This window comes from Dasypus novemcinctus, chromosome 18 (assembly GCF_030445035.2).
Source record: "Dasypus novemcinctus isolate mDasNov1 chromosome 18, mDasNov1.1.hap2, whole genome shotgun sequence".
Taxonomy (NCBI): Eukaryota; Metazoa; Chordata; class Mammalia; order Cingulata; family Dasypodidae; genus Dasypus; species Dasypus novemcinctus.
In genome coordinates this window covers 33,263,775-33,289,185 of record NC_080690.1, presented here as the reverse complement: position 1 = coordinate 33,289,185, position 25,411 = coordinate 33,263,775, and the positions used below count along the sequence as shown (strand labels likewise).

Here is a 25,411-nt window from a genome sequence, read left to right as displayed (position 1 = left end):
GAGCCCACGGGGCTGGGGGAGACCCAGTGGGGTGGGGGAGGCAAGGAAAGGCTCCCAAGGCATGTTCTTGTACCCCTCGTGCCTCGCTCGGGCCTGGCCCACAGGGCACCTAACGTGAATGCTGTTGACTGGATCAGCGATGGACCGAGGGCTTCCTGGAAGAAGTGGTTTAGTCAGTGATTCTCAATGTTCAGAAGCTAGGACCTTTAAAACTACACATGCCTGCCCTCTCCCCCGACCAGGACATACAGCATCTGGGGAGTAGGGGGAGTGGGTGCCTGGGTGAGGGGAATTTGGAGTTCCCTTGGAGAACTGCTCGTCTGAGGCAAGGCCTGAAGGGTGCAGCAAGGGGGTGGGGTAGGCAGGGGTGTGGGCCAGGGGCCCAGAGGAGGCTCTTCGAGTTGGTGGGAGGGCTGTGCCAGGGCCTCGGTGAGGGCTCTGTGCTGTGGGGAGAGCCCGCCTGGCCACTCCCCCTCGGCGTCCATCCAGGATACCTGGCGCAGCTGCCACCACCCCTCCCAGGAAGGTGCACCCAGCCTTTGTCTTGTTTCCCATGGGTGCCCTGCAGGAGGCTGGACGTTCTGAGAGCAGGGACTGCGCCCCCCTCTGCTCACCGTCCTCCTGTGGCCCCCCTCCTGCCACCTCCAGCCTCCAACCAGCGGCCGACTTGCTCGTTTTATTGCAGGAAGGTGAGGTAAGTCCAGGCTTCAGGTGGGGCCTGAGCTCGGGGAGGAAGCAGGAGAGAACTCAGAGCTTTGGCAGATTTCAGTGGGGGTGGGAGGGAGCTTTTCTCCACCCCCTACCGCCCTGGGTGGGGGTCAGTGAGGCTCGGAGACTGTCAGTGGCTCCCCCACGAGCAGCCTTGTGGGTGGGCTGACTGGCATCCTTGGGCCCAGGTGCTGAGAGCCCGTGGAGGGCGGGGGTGAGGACTCAGCGCCCCGGGGACCAGGTCAGGCCCGGGCAGGGAAGCCCAGGTGAGGGAGAGGGTGGCTGGCGGCAGCCCCTGCTGCGGCGCCAGCCGGAAGTGGGGCTGGGAGGGCAGGCGGAGCCTCACCTGGGGCTGCCCGTTGGGACAAGCTCAGACTGGGTGCAGGGAGGAGGTGGAAGGGGTGGAGCAGCGTCAGCTGAGGGCCTGCCCCAGACCCAGAGGTAAGAGCCTGCTGTTCAGGGTGGGGGGCAGGGGCAGGGCAGGCCAGCGGGTGTGGCTCCGCGCCCCGTTCATGCCACCTTGGCGAGCCCCTCGGTTCCAGGTCAGTGCCGTGCGGGCACCTGTGCAGGTGTGAGGAGGCCCAGCCCTCGGACGGCTCCGGGTTCGGGAGGTGTCACTTGGGAGGCCCTGGTTGTTTGTGGGTGGCCCCAGGCTGCCTGGGGCGGGGGTAGCATGCTGGTGGCACGGCCCTGCCGAGGAGAATGCTGGAAGTTTATGGCCAGGGCGAGGCTGCAGACCTGGTGCTTGGATCAGGAGGCCCCGAGCCTCCTTCCTCCCACCATGCCGCGGGAAACCGGTTTGGGAACAGGTTGGCCGGGGTTGTTTGACTTTTGACAAAGAGCAGCAAGGCGGCCTCCGCGGTGGGCAGGAATGGAGGGGGACAGGGCCCAGCCTGGGGGGTGCCAGCTGCCAGCAGAGGGTCACTCTGTCTCTCCCCGGCCCCCAGCAGCGAGCGGCACAGCCCCTAGGCCCTGGCTGCCAAGACAGGAGGAGAAAGTCAAACTGTTCCTCGGCGACCGCCGCCCCGGCCAGGCCCCTCTGGGGAGACTCCTAAATGGTGGCCGAGGACGTGCGAGGATGGGGGCGGCGGCCCCGGCGCCCTTTCCTCTCTCTGGGCCTGTTTCCTCATCTGTAGCATTTGAGGGAGATGGACAAAAGCACCGACTTAAAAACGCACACTGGAGCAGGGACCCCCCACCCCACCCCGTCTCCTTGCTCCAAGTCAGCCAGGCGGAGGTGGGGAGGCTGGAGCCTTGTGCCCACCCTGTCTGTCCCAGCCGGAGTGTGTGGGCAACAAAACAGACCCTCCGTGTTCCCTCCATGCAATAGGCCGCCGCTGGGGGCTGCCGTTGCTGCTCCATTTGCCTCCCGAGCCATCTGCGCCCCAGCGCTTGGGGGAGACCCTGGCTGCAGGAACAGAGGTACATGCGGAAGGCAGTGCTCCTGGGAGGGCCTGGGGGTGTCTCCTGGCCAGGGAGCAGGGTGCTCTGGGGGCTTTCCACAAAGTGTTTCCAACCCTGACTCCTTATTTTACCAAAAGAGAAGTGGCAGCAGCCCTGGCTTCCAGGCTGGGAAACCGAGGCTCCCTCTTTATGACCCTCTGGCTGGGTCTCCTGCAGCCAACACCTTCACACACCTCTGTGCCAGGTACCACGGTGGGTGTGTGTAGGGCGAGGGTGTGGGGGCCACAGGGCAGATCAAGTGACGTTGTACATTGTTGCCCTCATCCCGACGAAGCGAGCTGGCATCCCTGCCCACCGGCTCTGCTGCCTTGGGGAGCTCTAAGCTCTCTGGCCACCTGCCCCCCTTGGGGCAGCACCTGGGCTGGCTTTGGAGTAAGGGGGCGCTGGTGACCCCAGGCCCCAAGGCCCTCTTGTTCTGGAAGGGAAGCTCTGACTGAGGATCCAGAAGCCTTTTCTGCTTCCCCACTAGCGGGGCAAATTTGCCTTTTGAAAGGGGGAAGGACAAACTAAGCCCCGAGATGGGATAAGGACAGTAAAATGTCACCCCCATTTTACCATGAGGTCACTGAAGCACAGGAAGCCCAAACAAGGACAGTTTGAGGCCAGACCCTCTGCTTTGCTATTTGGAGGACTTTGGGGTGAGTCTAGGTGGGGTGAGGGGCAGTTGGGAGCCTCCCAATCACTGCATCTCCAGCAGGGAAAGCACCTGGGGGTCCCCCGGAAAGCGTGGTCCTCCCAGGTGTCTCATCCTAGCAGAGCCCTCACTGCCGGCTCCAGAGGCAGAAGGGGCAGGCGGCCCCGGCCACCTCGCTCCCAACCTGAGCTGCCAACGGGACCCTGACGCGCCGACGGGCAGGTTCTCACTAAGGAACTCAGGCCACTGGTCCTCTTTCCCTGCACAAGCCGGTGGGCAGGCCGCTTGTAGAGCCCCCATCCTTGCCCTGCGCTCAGGGGCCTTCCAAGGCCTGAGAGGCAGGGGTGTGGCCAGAATGACCTTCCAGGCTGGTTCTGGCTGGATCCAGTCCTGCCAAATGCCCTTGGGGGACCAGGCTGAGGGTCAGACATTCCGTCATGCTTAAGGGAGGGCAGCCGCCCGGACCACCTTCTCCCTCGGGCACCTGGGCACCCAGGCGTGCCCGCCTCCTGGGGAGTCAGCGGGGGCGGCCTCAGAGGCCCAGCCAGCCCGGTTTCTGCCGGAGGATCTGTATCCCTCCCAGCGGGCAGGAATGGGGTGAGCGTGGGGGAGGGGAGCGTCTATCTGCTTGTCTGGGCTGGGTCCAAGGCCACTGTTGTTGGTATGTGGCCAGGATGCCATTGGAACCAGGAAGGAGTTCCTGGGGGAGGAAACGGACCTTGAAGTTGGACCCTGGCTCGAATCCTGTGTGGCCTTGGGCTGGGCCCCCTCCCTCTCTGAACTTCAGTCTCCTCCTCTGGGAACCGGGGCAAAGCCTCCCTGGCAGGGTTGTGGGAGAAAATGCAAGTCCCTTGCCTAGCACACAGCAGGTGCTCAGCAGGTGCTCATGGGCCCTGACTCTGGAACCCCGCGGGGGGAGGGGTAGAGAGAGGCGGGTGCTGGGGCCAGGTGGCGTGCAGGAAGTGTCTCTTCCCTGACTACCAGCCCCCCTGAAAGCTGGTGCAGGTAACTGCGGGCGGAGCACCTGGGCGGGCTCCACCCCCACGGAGCTGTTTGTGTTGGGTCTGTCCTTGGAGCTCCAAATAAGGTCTTGGAAACCAGGCTTGGACCTGGGCAGTCTCTGCTTGCCTGGCATTTCATTCCACCAGCGCATCTGGCACCGATCTCTCTCATCCCAAGCCTGGGCTTGACGTCCCATTTCAAAGGCCAAGGGTGCTTCTGGCTCTCCGACATCTTGCATGGCTCCCTGCTCTCTCCCGGCTGGGGCACGGGTGTGAGTGGGGCCTGGGGCACAGGGCACACAGCTCCCTTTGTGAGGGCCGCTGAGTCACATGAGCACTGCCATTCCTGCCGGGCCCTGGGCGGGCATGACGGAGGATGGCGTTATCATGGGGCTGCCGCCGCCCCCACGCCTCTGAGAAGCAGGCTTTCCCACGGGAATGAACAGGGAGATGGCCTGGATCACGGGACCTGGGTTCTAATCCTGGCTCTGCTGCTGACACGCTGGGTGACTTTGGGATGCTTTTCTCCCTGAACCTCAGTTTCCATCTCTGTTAAATGGAAGCAGTTATCACTGTTTTATCTTATGAGGAGGATGTGGAATGTAGAGGAGATACTGGACATGAAAGGGCTTTGCAAACTGTGGAGTGCTGGGTCTTTGGCATTTGTGTTGACTTTGTGATAATGATGGCAATGGCTGTGTACTAGGCTCTATGCTCAATGATTTACAAGGTCATTCTGCTTGCCGGGGAAGGGACCTGAACTGCCCTTGTCCAATAAGTGCCCACCTTGGCAGGGTCTTCCATGACCCCTCGCGTGGCTGTGTAAGGCCCTTCAGTGTTTGTGAGGCTGGTTCACACTCAAATGCTGCCCTGGCTGGGGGGCGAGAGGGGCAGAAGGGTGAGACCTGCAGAAACAAGGGCTGGAGGCCCCCCTCCCGATAGCCCAGGCCTCTGTCCTGGTGGGCACCACAGACAGCCCATCATCTGACCCCTGTCCCCTCCCTGGCAGCCCTGTCTCTGTCTCCTGAGCTTATTCTGTGCCAAGCCTGGGCTGGCAGCTTTACGTAGGAGGCCTCGTTTAATCTGCCCAAGAGGCGGTGCTATTATTGCCTCTGTTTGACAGGTGAGGCAGGTGGCTAGACCGAGGCTTGCCTGGGTCACCCAGCTGGTAGAGCCCGGAGAAGCCCGGCGACCTGAGCACCCCTATTCCACTGACCCTACGAGAGCCACACCCCATCCTGTGCCCCATGCTGAGGGCAGTTTCTGGCATCTTCCACCCTTCCCTCTGCCTTCCCTTTCTTCCCCAGCCTTCATGAGTTGAGTAAGGGGTCCCAGCCCTGCATCTGGGCTCTTGCACCAAAGCCCCTCCTCTGCCTCATCTTCTTCGAGCCCCTAGCTGGACCCTGGCCTGCCCCCCACCCCTCCGTGCAGTCTACCCGTGGCTGCTGGTACAATCCCCTAGAGTCTAGATCAGGGTCACGCTTTAGGGTTTACTGGAATCCCCTGGGCAGACTTGGATTTCACAGGCCGGTGGCCCATCAGACATGCTGGATTTCTACGTTCTCTGGTGATGCTGCAGGTCTGCGGACCATGTTTTAAGCACGGCTCACACACAATTCCCCACCCCCCATGCCCAAACAGCTCCCCTGGCTCCCCAGTGCCTTTGACTAACCCCCAAGTTCCACGGTCTCAAAGTCTTCCAGGATCTGCCCCCTACTGTCCTAATTAGATTCCACTTGAGTTCCCACCTCTCCACCTCTTTTGTGCTGTTCCCTCTACCTGCAATGCCCTTCCCGCCATCTCCATTTATCAAGACCCCTTGCCCTCCGTCAAGACCCAGCAGGGGCTCTGGAGCAAATGGACTTGGGACAAATCCTGGCTCTGTTTCTAAGATTCGGGCAAGCCCCTCCCCGCCTCTGCACCCCGGCCCTCTTCTGTAGAGTGGGGATATCGACTGAGCCAGAACCAGAAGAGGGCATGACCGTAAGTACCCAAAGATCCTGATGCCTAGCAGGTGCTGGGCTAGAGCCCATGCTTCGCCTCTGCCCATCTCTAGCACGGGGATACTGGTGGTACCCAGCCGTCAGGGTTGGAGGATGGAAGGAGAGGGAGCCACCTAAAGCCGGGGATCTGATGCAGTCTTGGGATTGGTAAGGGTTTATTTGTTCTCTCTCCTTTGATTCCCAGAGTCCTCTATGGGCTGCTCCCGCCTAGAGCCTAGCCCCGGGCCCAGCACAGAGAAGGGCTCTGAGATGGACATGGGACATGAGAGGGCAGGGGGGCTTGGCAGGTCTTTCCTGTGTGGCCAGAGTGGCAGATGACTCCGGGCTTCTGGGTCCCTCGCTCGGGCGTCCAGCTTAGCCGGGCCCTGCCGCCTGCAGAGAGAGAAGCGCCTCCAGTTCCCCCCCTGCGCCCTGCTGGCCTGCATGCCCTGTTGTGTGCAGTGGGGCGGGGGCAGCTGCACTGCGGCCTCACCCCTGGGAACAGATGAGGCTGCCCCAGCTCCCAGGGGCCCCTGCAGGACAGACCTTGGGGAAACTGAGGCTTCAAGAGGGGTGGCGAATTGCCCAGAGCACGCAGTGTGCCAGGGACTCCTCATCCTTTCCTGGATAACTCACTTCCACTCCCATTTCCTGGTCCCCAGCGTGGACTGGCCCCTCCTGTTTCTGGGAATAAGGGGAGGAAGCAGCAGGCCTGCGCAGGGACACGGGCCGGCGCCCGCCCGCCTGGGCATAGCCTTGGAGAGCACAGCTCTGCCCGCTGGGCGCTGTGGCTCGGGGCCTCCCTGCGCCCCAGGGGCTGGCCTCACTGCCCTTCCTCTGCCCGGTGGCCCCATTTAGGACCGACAGGCGGGGGTGGGGCGGCCGGGGTGCTTCACCTTCCGCAGCTCGCAGCCCCCCAGGCTGCCTGAAATGCCCCTTAGAGCTGCCATGTGGCAGCAGGCGACTCTTCCCAGCTCCCTCTCAGATGGCCGGTCCTTGGACCCAGAATCCCCTGAGCACCTGCCGCGTCCGGTCCCCGTGCTGGCGGGCGGGGGAGGGCGCGCTGTGCGTGGAGCCTGAGTGCCCCGCTCCGCTGCCGCGCGGTGCGGGACCTGGGCGGGTTCTCTCCTCTGGCTGCGCTTCTCGCCTTGTCCTCTCCCTTCCCCCCTCATCTTCTAGCGAGTGTTTACGAGGGCTCCGGCTCTGGTCTGGCAACATGCTTTACGCTTCGCCTGCGCCCCGGGGTGCGGTGGGGACGGCGGGAGGGAGAAGGGTCCGGGTGAAGTCAGCGGCCAGTAGGTGTAGCCGTGGCCGTGATGACACGGCTGGTACTGCTGCTGTCACAGCTCGCCCACGCCGGGCGGCGAACGCCTCCAGCGCCTAGAGGCTCGGGAATCATTTACCCGTGCCGGGCGGTGGAGGGGGGCCTGGGGGCGCCCCCTCGGCAGGACGGAGGAGTTTCTCAGGAGCTTCCTGACTCCCAGCGCAGCCCCTGCGCCTGGGTGGTGTGAGGCAGCCACTGGCGGAGGTGAGTGGCCAGAAAGAGGAGGGGGCGTTGGCACAGTTCCAGATTCTTCTCTCCGAGCCTTTGGAACGACCTCGGTTTCCCCTTTGGCTCAGCAGATGGACCGAGAGAAGCCATTTGCGGAAGCTCCCTGAGGTCTCAGGATCCAGAGCTTGAGTCTTGGAATTCTGAAGCCATGGGTACTGGGGGGAGGGGGGCATTGCGAGGGGCCCAAGGTCGGGTGGCCAGTTGGGTGTGGCCCCGCTGGCCTCGTGCAGGCGGCTTGCCCGCCCCCCCCCCCCATTGCCTTCCGCTCTGCCGGTCAGTGCTGGCTCCTGTCCACTGCCAAGGAGGCTGGAGTCTCCTCCAGGAAGGGGCAGTTGTCGCCTGGGTCTGGGGGTGGGGGCAGCATCTGATGGCCTGCCCGTTGCCAGGGGCAACGCTGGCGTCTCTGCGGGAACTTCAGGGGAGTTCTCTCCAAGCGGCAGATGCAGGGCGAGGTGGCAGAGCTCCCCCCGGGCTTGCGCCCGTGAGACCGGGCACCTGCCTGCCTGAAGGGGGTGGGGTGAGGTCCCCTCGTGTCCAGCGCTGAGTCACCGGCATCCCCCCCCCCCCCCCCCCCCCCCCCCCCCCCCGCCCTCATCGCCTCTGCACTCGCGGCCCTGCCCCCTCCGGGCCTCCCTCTAAGTCCGTAGTGACTTAGTCATCCGCTGAGCCCAGGGAGGGGGGAGGAGCCAACTGGGGCGGGAGGGGTCGACCCCCCCCAAACACAGCCTGGCCCCTCCCCCGGCTCTGGCTCCTCACTGGCTGCCCGCCCTGCCCTGCGGAGGAGAGGGGTCTCTCACGCCCGCCAGCTCGCAGCAGTGGGGACCGGCCCGGCGGGTTACGCCGCGGAGGCGGCGCCTGAGAGGGGGTCAGCCGCCTGGCCCCACGCGGACCCTGCACCTGGCTCCAGGTACCAGCCCCGGGGCGCAGCAGCAGGCAGGAGGAGGGACAGGGTGTGTACGTGACCGCTGGGCAGAGGGTGGGGATGGTGGAATGGGAAATTGGGGGGTCCTGGCATCTCGATGGGGTCTAGTCCAGGTGCGCGTTGCTGGGAAAAGGGTCTCTGGAGTGAGGGTGGGAGGATGGGGAGAAGCCTGGGAAGAGAAAGGGGCTGGAGAAGAGGGGAATCCCTCAGAGCCGCTCCTGCGCCCTGCGTCCAGCTGGGAGGACTGAGGCGCTAAGGAGGCAGCCAGTCTGGGGATGGAGAGCCAGGGGCCAGGGTTCGGGATGAGAGGGCTGCTTTGGGGACTGGACCTAGCGTCCCCTACGGAGCCAGGGGCAGTGCAGCTCTTTACCTCCCAGACCCCCACGGGAGAAGGAGGCCCGGCAATGCAGTCTGGTCACGGGGCACGAGGACAAGAGAGAGTCCTGGGTCCTGGTGTGGGGGGGCACGGATAGATGGGGAGGTGGAGGCTGCAGGCCAGTGTCGCCTGCCTGCTAACCACCAGACCTCAGGGCTGCCGTCTGCCTGGGGCTGATAGGGCCGTCTCACCCTGCTGCCGCCACAGCGCCTACTCTGTTCCCCCTGGGGGGTGGGTGGGAAGCTGACAGTTCCCGTACTGCCCCCTCCCCAACCAGCCTCCCTTTGCGTGGTGCTGAGTTGGAGTCTCCCAGGGCCTCATGGGAAGGGACTGGCGCTCCTTTACTGACCGGGGAATGGGGGGTGGGAGGAGACAGAGCCCCTCGCAGCCTTCCCCTGGGGTAGGTGAAGCTGATCAAAATGGCCTCTGTGGCGCCTTCGGGGGGCCGAGGAAGTGATTCCTATAAACATTAGTAAGCGCCTACTTTGTACCCTGTGCTATTCACTGTCAGGCAGATAGAAGATCTCCTGGAAATCGTAGGTGGCCCCAATTTAAGACCCCTGCTTCTCCCTGTGGAGTACCCTAAGGGGTCTTTGGTAGACTTAGTGGCATCTCTGGACTGTGGAAGCCACTGGCAGCTGAGCTGGATCCGGGAGCCCAGGCCAGGGGTCCTGGGACGCCTTCCCTGCCAGTGTCCAGGGTGGAACTAGCTCTTGGGGTAGAGCTGATCTCTCTTTCCCCAGAACCCTGAGATATAGACCCGCCTTGGCCATAGCCTCACAGTGGCCTCTTGCCAAGCCTCAGTTGCTCCAGCTGCTCAGTGGTTGGGTGGGGGCGAGAGGCTGCCCTGCCCTCCAGGGGTCCTGGGACTTGGCTCTGAGAGGTTCAAGTCCTGGAGCATCACGGCTCCAGGCGTGGTCTGGAGGGAAGGCGGTGGGAGGCAGCTTGCGCTGTTATCTGCTTTTAGGGGCTGGGGGTAGGGCCGGTCAGCCTGGCCGTGACACCCCATCTTGTCAGGGACACAAACAAACAAGACAGTTAGGATGTGAGGCTGGGGAGTGAGATAAGCCTGGAGAAGGAGAAGACCCTTTCTAGCTGGGGAGCCCAGAGGCCCCCTGGAGGGTGTTTTTGCGGGGTGGGGATGGGGGTAGAACCGCCCCTGGCAGAGGAGCCTGCATGAGCAAAGGCCAAGGAACTGGTAGGACACACAAAGGCACAGGAGACCTGGCAGGCGTCAGACTGCAACCCCCGGGGGATGGGGAGGGTAGGGGTTGTGAGGTGGGGTCCCCTGGCCTCCGGCTGCTGGGCTGGAGGCTTGTGCTTGGGGGACAACTTCCTGGGCTGGGGAAAGGGGGAGGTGGCAGCCCAGCAAGGCAAGGGCCATCGCAGAGCCAGGGGCCATCGCGGGTCCCCGCGTGCCGTGAGGATGGCTCTCCTAGCAGGGCCACTGCAGGGCAAAGGCTGGAGGTGGGAGAGGGCTGGGACAGCCGCGAGGGGCACTGGCTGTGCTCCAGCCCGCCAGGCCCTCGGCAGCTCCAACTACGGCTGCAGCTGTGTGCGGTTGCCTGACGATGGCTGCCGTGCCCCTTTCAGGGGTGCAGGGGGGGGAGGCTTCCCCGGGGCAGGTGTGAGGGTTGGGGCTCCTGAGGGAGGCCTCAGTGGCGCCAGGGGGGATGTCGGGGAGGGGTAGGATGGGGGAGCCGCGGCAAAGCAGCACCAAACCCAGGGCTGCCTCCTCCTCCCCTGAGCTGGGCTCTACACCCCCCACCGCCCCCCCCCCGGGCCCTCGGGGGAGCCCTGTGGACTCTGCCTTCTGACTCATGGCAGATGGGGGCATCACGTGAGCAAACCCGCAGTCGGGGGTGACCAGGACCCCAGGGACCTGGCAGATGGCAAGTGGGGGGCGGGGCACAGCTGGCACAAAGGGGCCTTTTAGATGGGGGTGGGCAGGTCCTGGCGGGGCCTGAGTCTGCCCTCTCCAGAGCTGTCGCTTGGCTGAGACCATGCCATCCCCCAGTCTCTGGTCCTCATGCCCATCTGGAGTTCCTTGAGACCCCCCTGGGGAAAAGGGCCCGGAAGATTCTAGGGTCAGGCCTGGGCTGCTGGGAAGGGGCCAGGGATGGGGAAGTGACACAGGGTGCACACTGTCTGACCACTGACTGGCCCCAGCTGGCCCTGGCATGAGGTGGCCGAGGCACCTTCCCAGGCTCTTCAACCAAACTGCCCCTGCTTCCCTGGAGGCCCGGCCTGGGCTAGGACAATCCTTCCCTTGACTTCAGCCCCTGCTGGGTCCTGGGCTCAGGGCTTTGTTCCTGGGAGGCGGGTGCTACTTCTGTGCCCGCCTTAAGGCTGAGGACACTGAGGCACAGGGGACTTACCCGGTGAGTAAACCCGTGTCCTTGGGGCTCCAGAGTCTGGCTCTTGTCCCCTGCGCTCTCCTTCCCCCTTGGTGGGGTGGCGGGCTCCTTGGCCAGGCCAGGCATTACTTGGTGGGGTGGCGGGCTCCTTGGCCAGGCCAGGCATTAGGCTGGGTGCTGGGGGGTCCCTGCCACGGCAAAGCCCGTGCTCCTGGCGGGTGACAGGGCCCACAGAGATGGCAAGGCCAGCTTGGCTGGGTGAGAATCCTGACTTTGTTCCTCTCTGATAGTGCGACTTGGGCACGTGCCTCGGTTTCCTCATCTGTAAAAAGAGGGCCGTTGTGAGGATTAAGGGAGTTAACATGGGAAAGCGTTTAGAACTTTTAGAATGGTGCCCGGCCCCTGTGAATGCTAGCCTTTATCATTGGCTCTCCCATTGGGCAGATAAGCACAGTAACTTGGGAGCTCGTCTTTCATCCCCAGGAGAGCCGGGGCCACCTGGGCCCCAGCAGGACCTGCCCCAGCCCCTTCCCCGCCTGACTTGTACTTTGGTGGGGAGACCAGTGTGGTGAGCGTCGGGCTCTGGGGCTGGCGCCTTCTCAGGCTCGGACAGTTTGTGGTGTGCTTGGCAGTTCCAGGAAAAGACATGTTTTGGCAGAGATAAAAGCTCAGCCTGGAGGAGCCGGCAGCGCTTCCAGGCACCAGTGGACCGGCCTGTCTGGATTAGTGGGAGATGGCCTGGGGGTGGGGGCCCCACTGTCCAGGAGCCACCCTAGGCTCCTGGTCCCTGAAAGGTAGACAGCTCTGCAGCTTGGTGGCTTTGGCCAGGTGCCCCAGGCTTAGGGCCTCTTTAACTTGAAAATGAGCAACAGTGAAATGCTAAAGCCGCGGGGCCACCTCCCCGACACCCTCCCCTTTCAGAATCGCCTCCCTTACCCCACTCCTCAGGCCTCTGCCCTCCCCCTAGAAGCGGTTCTCAAGCCCCACGGGGCGAGGGGCTGAAGGGCTTACGAGGTTAATGCAACCTCTCCAGACCTCAGTTTCCCTGCCTGTGAGACGGAGATGACAATGCTACCCCTTCCAGGGTTGTTGCTGAAATTTGGGGAAAGAATAGCTGCAAAGGTTGTCCTTAGCCCACTGCGCAGGTCTTCCACAGACCTCAGCTGAAAGTTTGACCTTCAGGGCCGTGGGGTGGTCGAGTTAGAACTAGATTCAGATCCCTGAATAACGGCCTCCACCATGCGGCTTAATTTCTCATTACTTAGGCTGTAAAGCGGGGCGGAGGATACCTGAATCTCAAAGACCCCGTAGGAATGAAACGAGACAGCCACATGTTGTAGGGGCTTGTGAGCAGTCCACCTCCACCGCCAGCTGCCCTAGACCTTTGTTCACCGCCCTCCTTTGGGAGAGGCACACAAATTGGGTGGTTAAGGCTCTGGGGCTATCAGGTTCTGCCCTCCAGCTGTGTGAACTTGGACAAGTGTATTAAGCTCTCTGTGCCTCATTTCCCTCATCTTAAGAATGAGGATGGTAATGGCGCCTTGAGAAAGTTAAATGACCCACTAGGTCTTAAACGGTGGCCCAGAGCCTGGCCTGCGGCGAGCCCTGTGGTCATTCCCTCCGAGTTTAGGGAGTATATTCTGGAGCACTGGCCCCGCCCTCCCGTGATGTCACTGGGGAGGGCACCAATCCTCAGAGAGCCCACCCCCGTGGCCACACCCACCCAGCAGGGCTGGGATCGGTGGCCTGAGGAGCTGTCCAGTCGGCCTGGGGCTCCTCCCGAGACCGGAGGCTTGACCCGCCTGGCCACGGCCCTGCGCCTGGAGGGGAGGCCTGGGTGCTAGCTGGGCTACTTTCCTGGGGCTGAGCAGGACTCTGTGGTCATTTGTCTGGGGGCCTGAGTCCTGAGGCTGGCACCCTGGGTCTCTGACCCTGTGGCCGGGAGACAACTGCCCAGACCACCTGCCTCGGTGGTGACATATGTGAGGGGTGAACCCCAGGAGCTGCTGGGGTAGCTGAGTCATGCCAGGCGCGCCGCCTGCTGCCCACCACTCCACCGGCTGTGTCACTGTCTTGGGTGGGGGCAGGGTTGGCGACTCATAGTCTAACCCCCCTCCTCTCATGTGCAGGGCTTTGCTAACTACAAAGACCCTTTTGTCTTGATCTGCATCCACATTTTACAAAGGACCAAGCAGGTTCAAGGTCCCCCTGCCAGCCAGTGGTAGCAGAGACTTGAACCCGCGTCTCCAGGCACGGGCTCTTTCCTAAGGCGTTCCAGGAGGGCTGCTCTGCCTTTAGGCAGTGAGTGCCCCATCCCTGCAGGTGTTTAAGGTGGCAGGGAAGTTGTAGAGGGAACACGGGCGTCCTGTGGGGTTCTTTACAGCCTTGAACTTTTCAGATCCTGGGGAGAGAGGCGCCTATTTCCCACTTGCTCCCATGTCATAAGTCTCTTCAGCAGCACATAGGGGCGTCAGGCAATGTTGATGGGCAGGGGGCACCTCCATCTAGAATCCCTCTCCGTAGCTTTGCCTGTGACCTTGGCTGAACGTCCACCCTTGCACACACCTGCGGGTGACAGGACCCGGCTAGAGCCACGGGCAGCGGGCAGGACCCAGAATGAGTCCTTGTGGGCGGTTTCCTCTGAGCTGTCCTCACCCCTGTGTGTCCTCGCCTGTGCCTGCAGCTTCCTCTGCGGGGCCCTCCCACCTAGGGACACGGCGTGGGGACGGATGGGCAGGGTCTGGCCCCTGGTGTCCGGGGCCCGGGGCCTGATGTGGGAGTAGGGGAGCCAGGTCCGGTGCAGGAGCACCTGTCGCCAGCCATGGGGGAGGACAGCCAGTGCCTCCCACGGAGACCCGGGGGCAGACGTCAGCGTGCCCAGGAGACCTGCCTGTTCCCCCACCTGGGTTTCAGGAGCCAGAGTCAGAAGCCGCGAGGCTGACCACAGGGAGTGGGTGGGACGGTGAGATTGGGGGGAGGGTGGTCTGCGCCCCTTCCTGGGCTCTGAGGCCTCAGGCCCATCGTTTGGCCTCTCTGAGCCTCTGTGTCCAACTTCCGCCACCGGGAGGCAGGGGGTGGGACTAACATGTAGGAACTAGAGGCGGCACAGGCTAAGGAGTGGACAGAGTCAGGTTTGGGAGCCTCAGTTTCCCCAGCTGTAAAATGGGAGGTCAGTTACATCCCATGCTTTGTACTTGTCTGTGGTCACACATCTGGTAACTGTGTGTGCCAACACCCATGGGAATCTCTGCAGGCTAGTCTTTGGGATACAACCCCCCACCCAGGATGCCCTGGCCACAGACACGTACTGCTTCCCCCCAAACCCCCGCTCCACCTCGGAGAGCCCACGAGGAGGGAAACTTGGCAGTTACAGCAATAAGAACACGACCCACCCTCACTGGCAAATCCCCTCCCTGGGCCACCAAATTCAAAGAGCTTGGGGTGATAAACTCGCCTTCATGGAGAGAGACAATCCGAGGTTGGCTGCTCACAGATTCAAGATGGGCTCTCAGGCATCGTCTAATCAGCCCCTTGAAAATTGTGTCTGTAGATGTAGGAGAGGCTTGGGCTCCCTCACTTCGGCATGGCCGGTTGCCAAGGGGACGGTTGCCAGTGGCCTTACCAGGTGGATGCATACTGAGACTCTCCAGGAGGGGGTGAGGCGGGGGTGTCAGGTCCTCTCCCTGCTCGTGGGCAGTGCACAGCCCTCCTCTCTGGCCAAGCACCTGGCGGAGGTGTGCATGTCCCCGCCCCAAGGAGTTGGAGGCTGGGAGCAGAGATGGCTCAGTGCGAAGCCCCCGCCAGAGTGGCACCTCTGTGTTGGAACCACAGCATCAGGAAGGGGCTCCTATTCGGACAAGGCTTGGGGCCTGCCAGACCTGGCTTGGAGCCCCAGCGCTGACTCATTCATCATTCAACAAACGTTTATTGGACATCTACTATGTACCAGGCAGTGTGCTGGGTACTGGAAATGCAAGTGGTGAGCAAGACAGACAAAATAGCAGATATTGAGAAATGGATAGCAAGTAAGCAAATAGGGTAATTTCAGACAGCGTTAAGTGCTGTAAAAACAATAGGACAAGGTGACGTGGAAGAGAGAGATGGGTGGACAGAATCGTTTTGGTTGGATGGTCAGGAAAGGCTTCTCAGAGGAGGAGACACTTGAATTAAAGTCTGACAAGGAGCCAGCCAGATTAAGGGCCCCAGAAAAAAATGTTCCGTGTTGTGGTGAGAGCACGTGCAAAGGTCCTGAGGTATGTGTGCAGACAGAGAGGGGGCCAGCAAATACAGGGAGGATGGAGGGAGATAAGGAGGGGGGAGCTGGGCAGGGCCAGCAGCTTGCTGTTTTGGCGGTCAGGCTGCTCTCTCAGCCTCTGACTTATAAAATGAGCCTTATCAGTGTGTCCCCAGCTTCCAGTCTGTTGGGGATTGTCATGGGTGTGAAGTAGTGAGTGCATCATAAATCTCTCTGTCTGAGACTTGGCTCCGGGTGGCAGCGAACGATAGTAGGTATTGTTATTACAAGAGGGTAGGTCGCTCAGCGACGATGGGTGGGGCCCAGGGTGCTGTGCCTCTGTTTCTCCGGGTGCCACTGCAGCAAGCGAATGCCTAATGCATACAAAATGCCAGGGGTGCCCATCTGTGCCCTCCCCCTGACTTCCCTGACCGCAGCCCCTGCCAGCTCCCTCTAAGCACGGGATCCTCTGATCCCGCAGTGGCCGCTTCTCTGGCCCAGCAGGCTCTCCACTCCTTTCCGGGCGAAGGTTTCACCAGAGAACAGCAACTCCTTTCTTTGCTTTCTTTTCCTCTTCCTCCGGGAGCCAAAAATAATGCCTGAATGGGGTCTGCGCTGAGGCGGCAGCGAGACAATAGCAGCCTCCTGGCTCGGGCCCATCGGGAGGAGGGGGGCACAGGCACCCCATCCCCGCGGCCCCAAGCTGCCCCAGCCTCTGCCACCTTTCCCATGGCTTCTGCCAGAGAGGAAAAAAAAGGTCCCGAAGCGCCTCGACCCCCTTGGAGTGTGACCGCTTTCAGGTCTCCCCGCTTGTCTGGGAAGGCACTTGTGTCTGCTCAGTGGAGACGGGGGGGCCCCTGTGGCCGGAGCAGCACCCCCGCCTCCGGTCTGGCCTGCAGGTTGCGGCAGGGCGCCGCCTCCAGGTGGTCTTCCGGGCACTGACCACCACCCCATGGAGGCCACCCCATGCTCCGGTGTCGTTTCCTTTGACTCAGTGGCGATGAGCGGCTTTTTAGAAGTCAGAGGTGTGTGCTTTTGGGAGGAAGTGAGCCACCTGTCACTGGAGGTGATCAAATACAGTTCAGATGTGCAATGGCTGGTGCGGGGCGGGGGGGGAGGCGTGTGTGTCAAGCCTCAGGTGGACTTTGGTCTTGAGGCCTTCATGTCGCTGAGGAGATCTGGGCTCAAATTCCATATGGCTCCCCTCTTAGCTAGGTGACTCGGGCAAGTCGTGTCACCTCCCTGAGCCTCTGTCTTCCCATCTGTGAGATGGGGTCAACATGACTGGTCTCGCGGGGTGGTGGAAATGGATCTCCAAAATGCCCAGTGCAACGCCTGGCGCGTGGCAGGGCTTCCAGAAGCTCCTTCGCTCGCTGCTGGACTGGCATCTAATTTGAGTCATACAAAGGAGGGTCTGATCCACTCCCCAGGCAGCTCTGGAGAAGGCAGGGGCAATCCCGAACCCAGAAGTGTCTCAGAATCCCTCCTTCTGAGGGCAGTCTCCCTGGTGGACAACTGCAATCTGCGGAGGCTTCCCAGAGGAGGTGTGCCCTAAGGAGTTTGCAGGGTAGTGTGGTACATTCTGGGCTCCCAGCAGCCCATGGTGGGGGATTAAGGGGTGTCCGGCCAGGCTTGAGGCCAAGGCCACAGCCTGGCAACCTCCATGGGGCCAAATTCAGTTTCTAATAGGCCCCAGGGGTGGCCTCCCCTGGGTTCTAAAAAGATTTGCGTTTAAAGTTGATGTTGACAAATTTGCCAATTTCATGTAAAATCTGGGTTTCTGCTTCTCTTGAGAAATTAGAAGCTTTGGTGCTTTGAGATCCTCCAGCCGGGCAGGTATCCTCCAGTGCCCAAACCAGCTGCCCTAAATCTTGCCTCCCTCCTGCCAGCTCCCTGCCTGGCCCAGACAGCACCCAAGTCAGGGCTCGGGGTGCAGGACAAGCTGGGCAGCGCTCGCTGTCTGGGTCGGAGTTGGGCAGTGACGTCGTCCCCGCAGCTGCCAACGGTTGCCAAGGGAACGGTTGCCAGGGGCTGCTGTCACCTGCGCCCCTTCTCCCCGGGTTGGCGGGCTGGCGGGCTCGCGGGCTCGCGGCTCTGGAGCTCCTCCGCCCATCTTCCCAGGCCGCCCCTATTGTCTGGAGCGCCTGAGAGGGGCAGCCCGGCTGCCAGGGCCCCTCTGGCCTCTTGAATTCGGGGGAGAAACGCTTGCCACGCCAGCGGGGCCACAGCCTGCCGTCAGGGAGAGCCCCTTGCCCGCCCCTTCGTGCTCTTTGTGTATTTGTAATCCACCTTGTGCCACGAAGGAGGCATCCAGGTAGGAGTCCTCCCCGCCTCCCCCTGTCCTCTGTCTTGGTGTCTCTCCCCGTCCCCTCCTCCTCCCCCTTCCCCCTTTACACCCCCTCTTCTCCTCCTTCTTCACTCCTTTGTCTCCCCTTCCCTTCTTTCCCTCCATCTTCCACCCCTACTCCCCTCCATTTATCTCTCCCTCCTTCCCCTCCATCGTCTACCCTTCTCCCTCCACTTCTCCCCCTCCTTTTCCCTCCCCCTCATTTCCTCCCCCTCTATTTCCATCTCCCTCCATTTCCATCTCCCTCCATTTCTCTCCCCCTCCATCTCCCATCCCTCTTCCCCCTCCATCTTTTACCCTTCCTCCCCCTCTCTTCCTTCCCCTCCTCCCCTTCCATTTTCCTCCCCCTCCATTTCCTCTCCCTCTGTTTCTGTCTCACTCTGTTTCTCTCCCCCTCCATCTCCCACCTCGCTTCCCTCTCCATTTCCCTCCCCTTCCATTTCTTCTCCCTTCATTCCCCTCCCCTTCCATTTCCTCTCCCTCCAGTTCCCTCCCCTTCCATTCCCTTCCCCCTCCATTTCCCTCCCCTCCTCCCCCTCCTTCTCCCTTTCCTCTCCCTCCCCTTCCATTTCTCTCCCCCTCCATCTCCCACCCCGCTTCCCTCTCCTTCCATTTCCTCTCCCTCCAGTTCCCTCCCCTTCCATTTCCCTCACCCTCCACCCCCCTTCCCCATCATCCCCCTCCCCAGCATTTGATAGAGTGGCTGCTGGTTGGAGTGGGGCTTGGCTCGGCCCTAGGGACGTTGGGGGCCTCTCCAGGGAAGTGGTCACTTAACTAGACAACGGCCTCAGTTGGAGACGACTTTCTGTCCCTGGCCACACTCCAGTGGTCAGGGACGAGGCGCTGAGAGTGCCGGGGGGAGCGGAGGAGCAGGAGCCAACCGGCTGTGCTGGGAAGCCCCGCAGGAGCCAGGCTGGGCACGAGGGAACCTGGGCAAGCCCAGGAGATGGCTTTCGGCTAAATGCAAGTAGACACTTTCCAGTGTAGGTTCTTAAGAGGTGCCCTTTCTAACAGGTCAGGTCAAGGGGAGCCGGGCTGTGACCCCAACAGTGGGCCCTGGAGGCCGGCGGCTGGGCTCCCATCTCGTGCCCACTGCTCACTTGCCATGTGACCTCGGGCACAGGAACTAGGCCTCCCGGGGCCTCAGTTTCCTTATTTGTTAAGTGGGTGCCTATCGTAATTCTTGTCTTCCGGCTTGGGGGAGAATTAAATATGCTCATATGCATTCAGAGCTTAGAGCCATGCCTTGCGTTTTCAGAGTTCGATTATTGTGAGGAGTTACTTCCGGAGGTGAAGAGCACCCAGCCTAAGGGGTCCGAGGACCCTGTGGGGCTACCTGGTGCTGCGTGGGTGCTCAGTGGAGGGGACTCAGGCACGGAGTCGGGGGGTGTGGGCAGGGCAGCTCCTGGAGCCCTGGCGGGGGGTTGTCTGGCTGCTGACCTCTGCCCCTCAGCCAGGGAGCTGGGACCAGACGGGGAGAGGGAGGGCTGGTGGCTGGCCTTGGGACCCGGGGCCCACATTCCAAAGGTGGGGGTTCTGCCGGGCCTGGAGCAGCTGAACCGCAGCCCCCAGAAGCCAGCAGGGGAGCAACTGGCTGACCTTGGGCAATGTGGGGCGGCGGCTGGGGAGGGGGAGCTGCGGCCAGACAGCCAAGGTCATGGGCTGCGGCTTGAGGAGGGCGCCTGGCCAGGGCGGAGGGGGCGGCCCTGCTTCCTCCTGCCGGCTCCGAGGTGGGTGCTGCCCTGGGCCCTGAAGGAATCCCGAGGCTGCCCGGTTTTGGTGGGATCCTGGGGCCCCTGGGCTGTAGGGAGGAAGGCAGGTGCAGGGGTCACGGAGGAGGAGGCTGAGGCCCAGGCGGGGACAGGCCAGCCCAAACGTCCTCGGACGGCTGACCCCAGAGCTGGTTCTGCACCTTGTCACCCTAATCCTGGCCGCCCCCACCCCTGCTCTGGGAGTCTGCATTCCCCGGACGCCTCGGTGCCTGGCCTCAGCTGCTCCTCAGCGTGGGCCGGGGGAGACGGGGCCGGGGACCTCGGCCTGGATCACCCGGGGAGCAGGGGCTATACAGGGTGGCATCGGGGTCCCTGGGCTGAAAAACCCCCAGTGCCCACTCCCCACCCCCGGCAGAGCTGGTTCCAGGGCACCCAGATCTGGGACGCCTGGGTTGGGTGGCCCCTAATCCCATGTCTCTTAGATTCTAAGTCTCTTCAATCAATTCCAAAATTCTAAGAGGCTTTGATTTTCAGTTCCTAAAAGCAACCAATCCCTTCCTTTTTTCCTTCCTCCCTCCCTCCCTCCCTCCCTCCCTCCCTTCCTTCCTTCCTTCCTTCCTCCCTCCCTCCCTCCCTCCCTCCCTTCCTCCCTTCCTGCCTTCCTCTCTCTTTTTTCTCTCTTCTTCCACACTCCCTTTCTCCTTTCCCTCCCCTTCTCTTTCTCTTTGCCTCTTATTTTTTCTCTCTCCTCTTCCCCCCTTCTCTCCCCCCACCCCCTTTCTTTCTTTTCTCTCTCTCCCAGCACTGAGTGTCTCAGCTGCTTGAGGAAGGCTGAGGGCCCAGCTGGCCACGGCTGACTCTAACGGAATGGCCCACCTGGGGGGTAGGGCTGGCAGTGCCCCTCTCCCCAAGAACTGATGCTTCAGAGCAGGAGGGAGATGGAAGGTGCCAAACACACCCCAGGCTCCCCGAGGACCTCTTGCCTGGAAGTGTCAGTGATGGCGATGAGCAGCTCTGGGGAACACCGCAGCCTGAAGGGCTCCTGCAGCCCATCTTGTGCTAGCTAATGGCCTCTGGGTCAGCTCAGCAGGGAAGGGGTGGGGACGGAGTAGGAGGGGTACGGGTGGCAGGCTCATCTGTGTGAGTGAGCTCTTCATGCAGGCTTCATGCAAGAACTGCATCTCACTGTGCTGGGACACTGTGGGCTTCTGTCCTGCAGGACTTACCAGAACCTTTGGTATGCTAACACACAAGCGCAAGTAACGCCTTTCCGGCATTTCTGTAACTTGGCACTAGTGCTCCTTAGAAAGTGCTCTAGCAAGTGACTTCATGGCAAAGATGGGGAGACTGAGTGCAGAGAAGGGGCACAGTGGGGCACAACAGCTAGAGGTATAGGCCTTGAGGGCTGCAGGCTGGGGGTTGCCTCCTGACTTAGCCGCTAACCTGCTCTGTGATCCTGGGTCTGCGTCACCTCTTAGGACTTGGGTTTCCTTATCTTTAAGGTGGAAATAATAATAGGATTTGCCTGATGGGGTTATTGTGAGGCTTACATGATTAACAGGATTTGCCTCCTAGGGTTCCCGTGAGGTTTAAATGATTAAATGATGAAGTGCTTTGCGCATTGCCAGGCACAAGTCAAACCTCTGCTAAACGGGAGCTGTGACACCCCCACCCCCTTTTTGAAATCCAGCATCCTTTTCACTGTGCAGTGATACTTTTGGCTTGGGTGGTGCTAGGTTGGCGGGGGTAGGTGAGGAGGGAGGAGGGTGGGCAGGACATCCATGGCCCCGGGGCGGGGTTGGGGGAGGGAGCAGGTGAGCCCTGGGAGTTGGTGGGTATGTGGGTAAAACCACGATGTTGGGAAAGCTCTTTTGACAATGTGACAAGGGGGGGTTACGGTTCAGGGTGTGTGGGGGGCATTCGGGACAGAGTGCGCCTGAGAGTGTGCGAGCGATCATTTTGTCCTAGTGGCATCAGTGGGTGGAGACCCACGTAGTGAGCGGGAAGGAGTTGGATTTCCGTCCTGGGGAGGCGCCACGTGTTCTCAGACAGAGGGGCGGGTGTCTCTCGAGAGCACGGGCCGCTCCTAAGAGGGGAGGACGGACCAGTGTGTCAAGCCCTCCATGCTGTTGTGAGCTACTATGAAGCTTGTCCTTTAAGGAGTGAGCCTGGTGGTTGGAGGGGGCACTGAGGGGAGGGGGAAGGAGGAATAGAGTAGATGGAAGAGGGGGTTTTTAGGGGGCCGTGGAAGGGTTCTGCGGGACCTTGCAATGATGGATACAGGCCACGTTGAATTTCATTAGAAATTTAACAAAGTGTACAGTCTAGAGTGTAAACTGTACGGGAAACCATCGACCACGGTCAGTGGCTAAGTCTCAGTATTTGTACATCAGCGGTAACAACTGTTCCACCCACATATAAAAAGGTTATTGACACAGGAAGGGGGAAAAGGGGGAGCATGATGGGTGTATGGGAGCCCCCAAAACGAAAAATAAATAAGTGGGGGCTGTGACCCCCCCTTTCAAAGTCAGCCGCCTTTTCCCTGTGTCAGTTTGACCCTGCTCATTCCCACCCACCTGTCCTGCCAGGCACCTGCGCGCTCCCAGGCTGGCATCCCGGGGAGGAAGGGGGGTGTGTGTGGGGGGCGGATCAGGTGGGTCCCCCGAGCCTCTTAAGCAAATGCTCCAGTTCCAGATCAGGGGGCTGCGGGGGAGGCTCCGAGGAGCTGGTCCCAGGGGGTCTCCGAGTCCCTTCTCCTGGTGGGTCCCATTCCCCCAAGCTGGAGGGGAGCTCCCCAGGCTTCTGGGCCCGTCGGCGTGGGGAGGGCATCACAGCCCAGGGACTTGGCGGGACGGGAACCCCGGGCGGCAGGGCCAGTGCTGGCTGGGCGGCCTCCTGCCAGGTCCAGTGCGCAAATGGGAGCCTCTCCCTGGGCACTGCCAACCTCTGGGGGCGGGTGGCTAGCTCCTCTTTTTTTTTTTAGGAGGTACTGTGGGTTGAACCCGGGACCTCGTATGTGGGAGGCAGGTGCCCGACCACCGAGCTACATCTGCTCCCCTAGTTTAATTCTTTTTTTCTTAGTTTAGTTTTTATTCTCCTTTACTGTAGAAAACTTCCTGAAACCTGAAGTCACTCTGCTTTCCCTGGCGAGCCCGGAACGCACTTGCCAGGGAAGCTGTGTGGGCGACGGTCACTCACCCGTGGCGGGGGAATGGCGGGGGGAGAGCGGCCTGAGCTGGGCGAGGAGCCCTGGGTGCTGCCAGGGCAGCGGGGGTGTGGTGTGGCCCTGAATCCCCCCCGGCCCTGACGGGGGCACCTCCACTTTGATCTGTTGGGTACATGGTGGTTCTAAGTAAGATTTGCTTTTATAAAGAAACATTTAGAAAGTGCTGGAAGAAACATTTAGAAAGTGGTGGAGGAAGCACCTGCAAAAGCCTCCACTCCTGGCCTCTGAGCTCTCTTGAGGGTCGCTCTCTCGCTCCCCCCGCACCCTGCCCTCTGTTCCTCCCCCCTGCCCCCCCCCGCACTCATGTGCACGCACACCCCTGCACGCTCACAAGCACAGACGTGTGCACCTGCGCCCTCGACCTGCGGTTCTTGTCCTGGCCCCTCTTCTGGGCCACATCCATCCTTTCCAAGGTGGGGCAGGGGGTCGGCAGCTCCATCTCCACCCCCCCTGGAGAGCAGGGCTGGGGGCAAGGCTGGGGGGGCCGTCCTGTCCCTCCCAGGGAGGGTTTGTTTGAGGGAGAAGCGCCCAGGTGAGCAGGACCAGCTGAAACCTGCCCCCCGGCCCCCTCCCACCCTGCCCCCCCACCCCCCTGCACCCTCCCTTCTCCTGGCTGTCCTTTGGAAGGGCCCTTCCAGGTTCCCAGCCCCCTGCTAAATGCTGGGTGTGGCACGGAGGAGCAGGACACGTCCTTGTCACGGGGTAGAGAGGAGGCAAGGGCTGGGACACAGGCTGCCCAGGCCGGCTGAGCGCCCTCGGGCAAGTCCCCTCCCCGTCTGTCCCCCTGCCTGGCCTCTCTGTAATTCACGGCTGCTGGTGTCCACCCCGGGCTGGGCGAAGGCTTGTTGGGGCCAGGCTCCCGAGCCCCACCCCGGGCCTGCTGCAACCTGCATTTTAGCGACTCCCTGGGGTGGTTCCGACCCAGGGGCAGGTTTGGGCACCCTTCTTGGCCACAGGTTGTGTTGGCATGTGGTCTGCGGGTGGGCCAGAAGGCCGAGGCTAATCCTGGAGGGGGGTGGCTGGGGGTACCTCAAACTTCCTGGGGAGCCACGGCGTGAGTGGGTGCACAGGGAGGGGGGTGTCGTAGGCAGGGGAGCAGCGCGCGCAGCGGTCTGGAGGAGGGGTGCGGATGGCAGAGGGCCGGAGCGGGTGGGGGACCGGGCTGGCATCTTCCTGCCGGGAGGCGTCGCGGGGGCGCCTGCCCCGCAAGGGTTAACCCCACAGCCGCCAGGTCCGGTCCACTCAACTTCCACCTCCATCCGCGAGGAAATGGGTTTTCCAGGAGCCTGGCCCCCGCCTGTGCCTCGTGGCTCCACGAGGGAGGGCAGAGGAAGTGACTCAGGCCCCAGGGGGAAAGTGAGCCCCGGGTCCCCTGCCCCCTCCACCCCTACCACGCGGAGGGCAGAGCGGGGCAGAGCTGCAGCCCCGGGGGCGGGGTCTTGGCTCTGACAAGCCCCCCCCAGCCCTCTGCCCTGCCGGGACCCTTGGTGGGCCCCATTGTGTCAGGCTGGGACGGCCTGTTCTCTTCTGTTTGTTTACGGAAGGGCCTGAGGTCCAGGGAGGCTGCTCCGAAAGGAGGGGTGCTCCCCTGGGAGACGCAGCCCCACTCCCTCTCCGCTCCCCACCTGGACTCCTGGGTGCTGCTGTGGCCCTGGCTGCCCCCCACGTTTCTCTCCTGGGAGCCTTAGTCTACCTGTCCCCCCCCAAGCCAGGTAGGGGGGTCTCTAGGACACTGATGCTCTCGGAGGGGAGGAGGCCCTGGGTGGGTGCGGGGTGCCAGTTCTCCCGAGAGCCCGGCTTCGTAGCCCAGCCCTACCCCCGCGAGATCTGGGAACAGAGAGCCCCGGCCAGCCTCACTTTCCTGATCTGTAAAATGGGAACGCAATGGACCAGCCTCGGAGGGTGGCTCTGAGGGCTTTGTGTGGTGATGTAGATGCTGCTGCTATTATTTTGGGTATGGCGTTGCTAGAACATCCCCTTCTCGGCTCCCCCCCGGGTTCTGGCTCAGGACTGGGGGAGGGCAGAGGAGGGCCACGCGGGCGCGGTGGGTTGTGAGCCCACCCGGCTCTGCGTGTGCCACTCCAGTGGCCGGGACACTAGGTCCTGCTCGGACACCCCAGTCACCTGCCGACTGCCCTTGGCGGAGGGGCTCGGGGGGAGTGGCTGGTGTGGGGGCAGATGTGGGGCCTGCCTGGCCTCTGACCCGGGCTGAAGGGTTGAAGGGTGAAAGGAGGGTGTGGGGAGAGGGGCCGCAGGAAGGCTCTCTGGCGACCTGGGGACAGGGACAAGCGGACAAGCAGGACAGGCCTCTGCCTGCTGCTTCTGGGCTGGAATTTTCTCCTTATCCTTAACTCAGCTCGCCTGCCCCTCAGAGGATTCCACCGACAGTCCCAGGCTGGGATGAAAGCAGGGAAGTTTTCTGGGTGGGGCTTCAGCCTTCCTTTCGCCCTCCCGGAAAGGAAGTTTCATGTTCTAAGAATTTCCCCTCAAGGTGTTCTGGACGTTGAGCTGGCTGTGAGGGCTGGGGGGGTGGGGTGGCAACAAAAGGAGGTGAAGTGGCGGAGCAGTCAGGGCCTGTGACCGGTCCAGTGGGGTGAGTCAGGCGCAGGCGCGAGCTGGATAGAAGGACTAGGAGACGTGTAGCTGACACCTATGGGGCTTAACCACATACGTGGCCAGTCCTAAGCCCTTTCCAAGTATCACTTTGCTTAATTCTCACAGAGACCCATGTTGTAGGCTCTATTTTTATTCCTATTTGTAGGTGAGCAAATGGAAGCCCAGAGAGGGTGAGTAACTAGCCCAAGGTCACACAGCTACTAAGTGGGGAAGGTAGGCTGCTCCAGAGTCCTCCCCACTGACCAAGGGTGGGTTAAAGAAACCAGGCCTCCCCCCACTC

General features: G+C 61.9%; 1 protein-coding gene across 11 annotated transcripts in view; it reads left to right on the top strand.

Annotated features, from left to right (window-relative positions):
- Nucleotides 1-495: 495 nt before the first annotated feature.
- ADGRG1 (adhesion G protein-coupled receptor G1) overlaps nt 496-25,411 on the top strand; it is a 39,211-nt gene continuing 14,295 nt past the window's right edge. The window contains exons 1-2 of one of the 11 annotated variants that reach the window (XM_058279946.1): nt 6,513-7,317; nt 7,413-8,248. The gene's annotated coding sequence lies outside the window, so the exon portion shown is untranslated. Of the gene's footprint in view, nt 695-1,043; nt 1,150-1,226; nt 1,251-2,065; nt 2,131-6,512; nt 7,318-7,412; nt 8,292-17,139; nt 17,545-17,652; nt 18,541-24,039; nt 24,228-25,411 lie in introns of those variants that run through there. The other 10 variants (XM_058279950.1, XM_071209149.1, XM_004468511.4 and 7 more) reach the window with 10 other exon arrangements.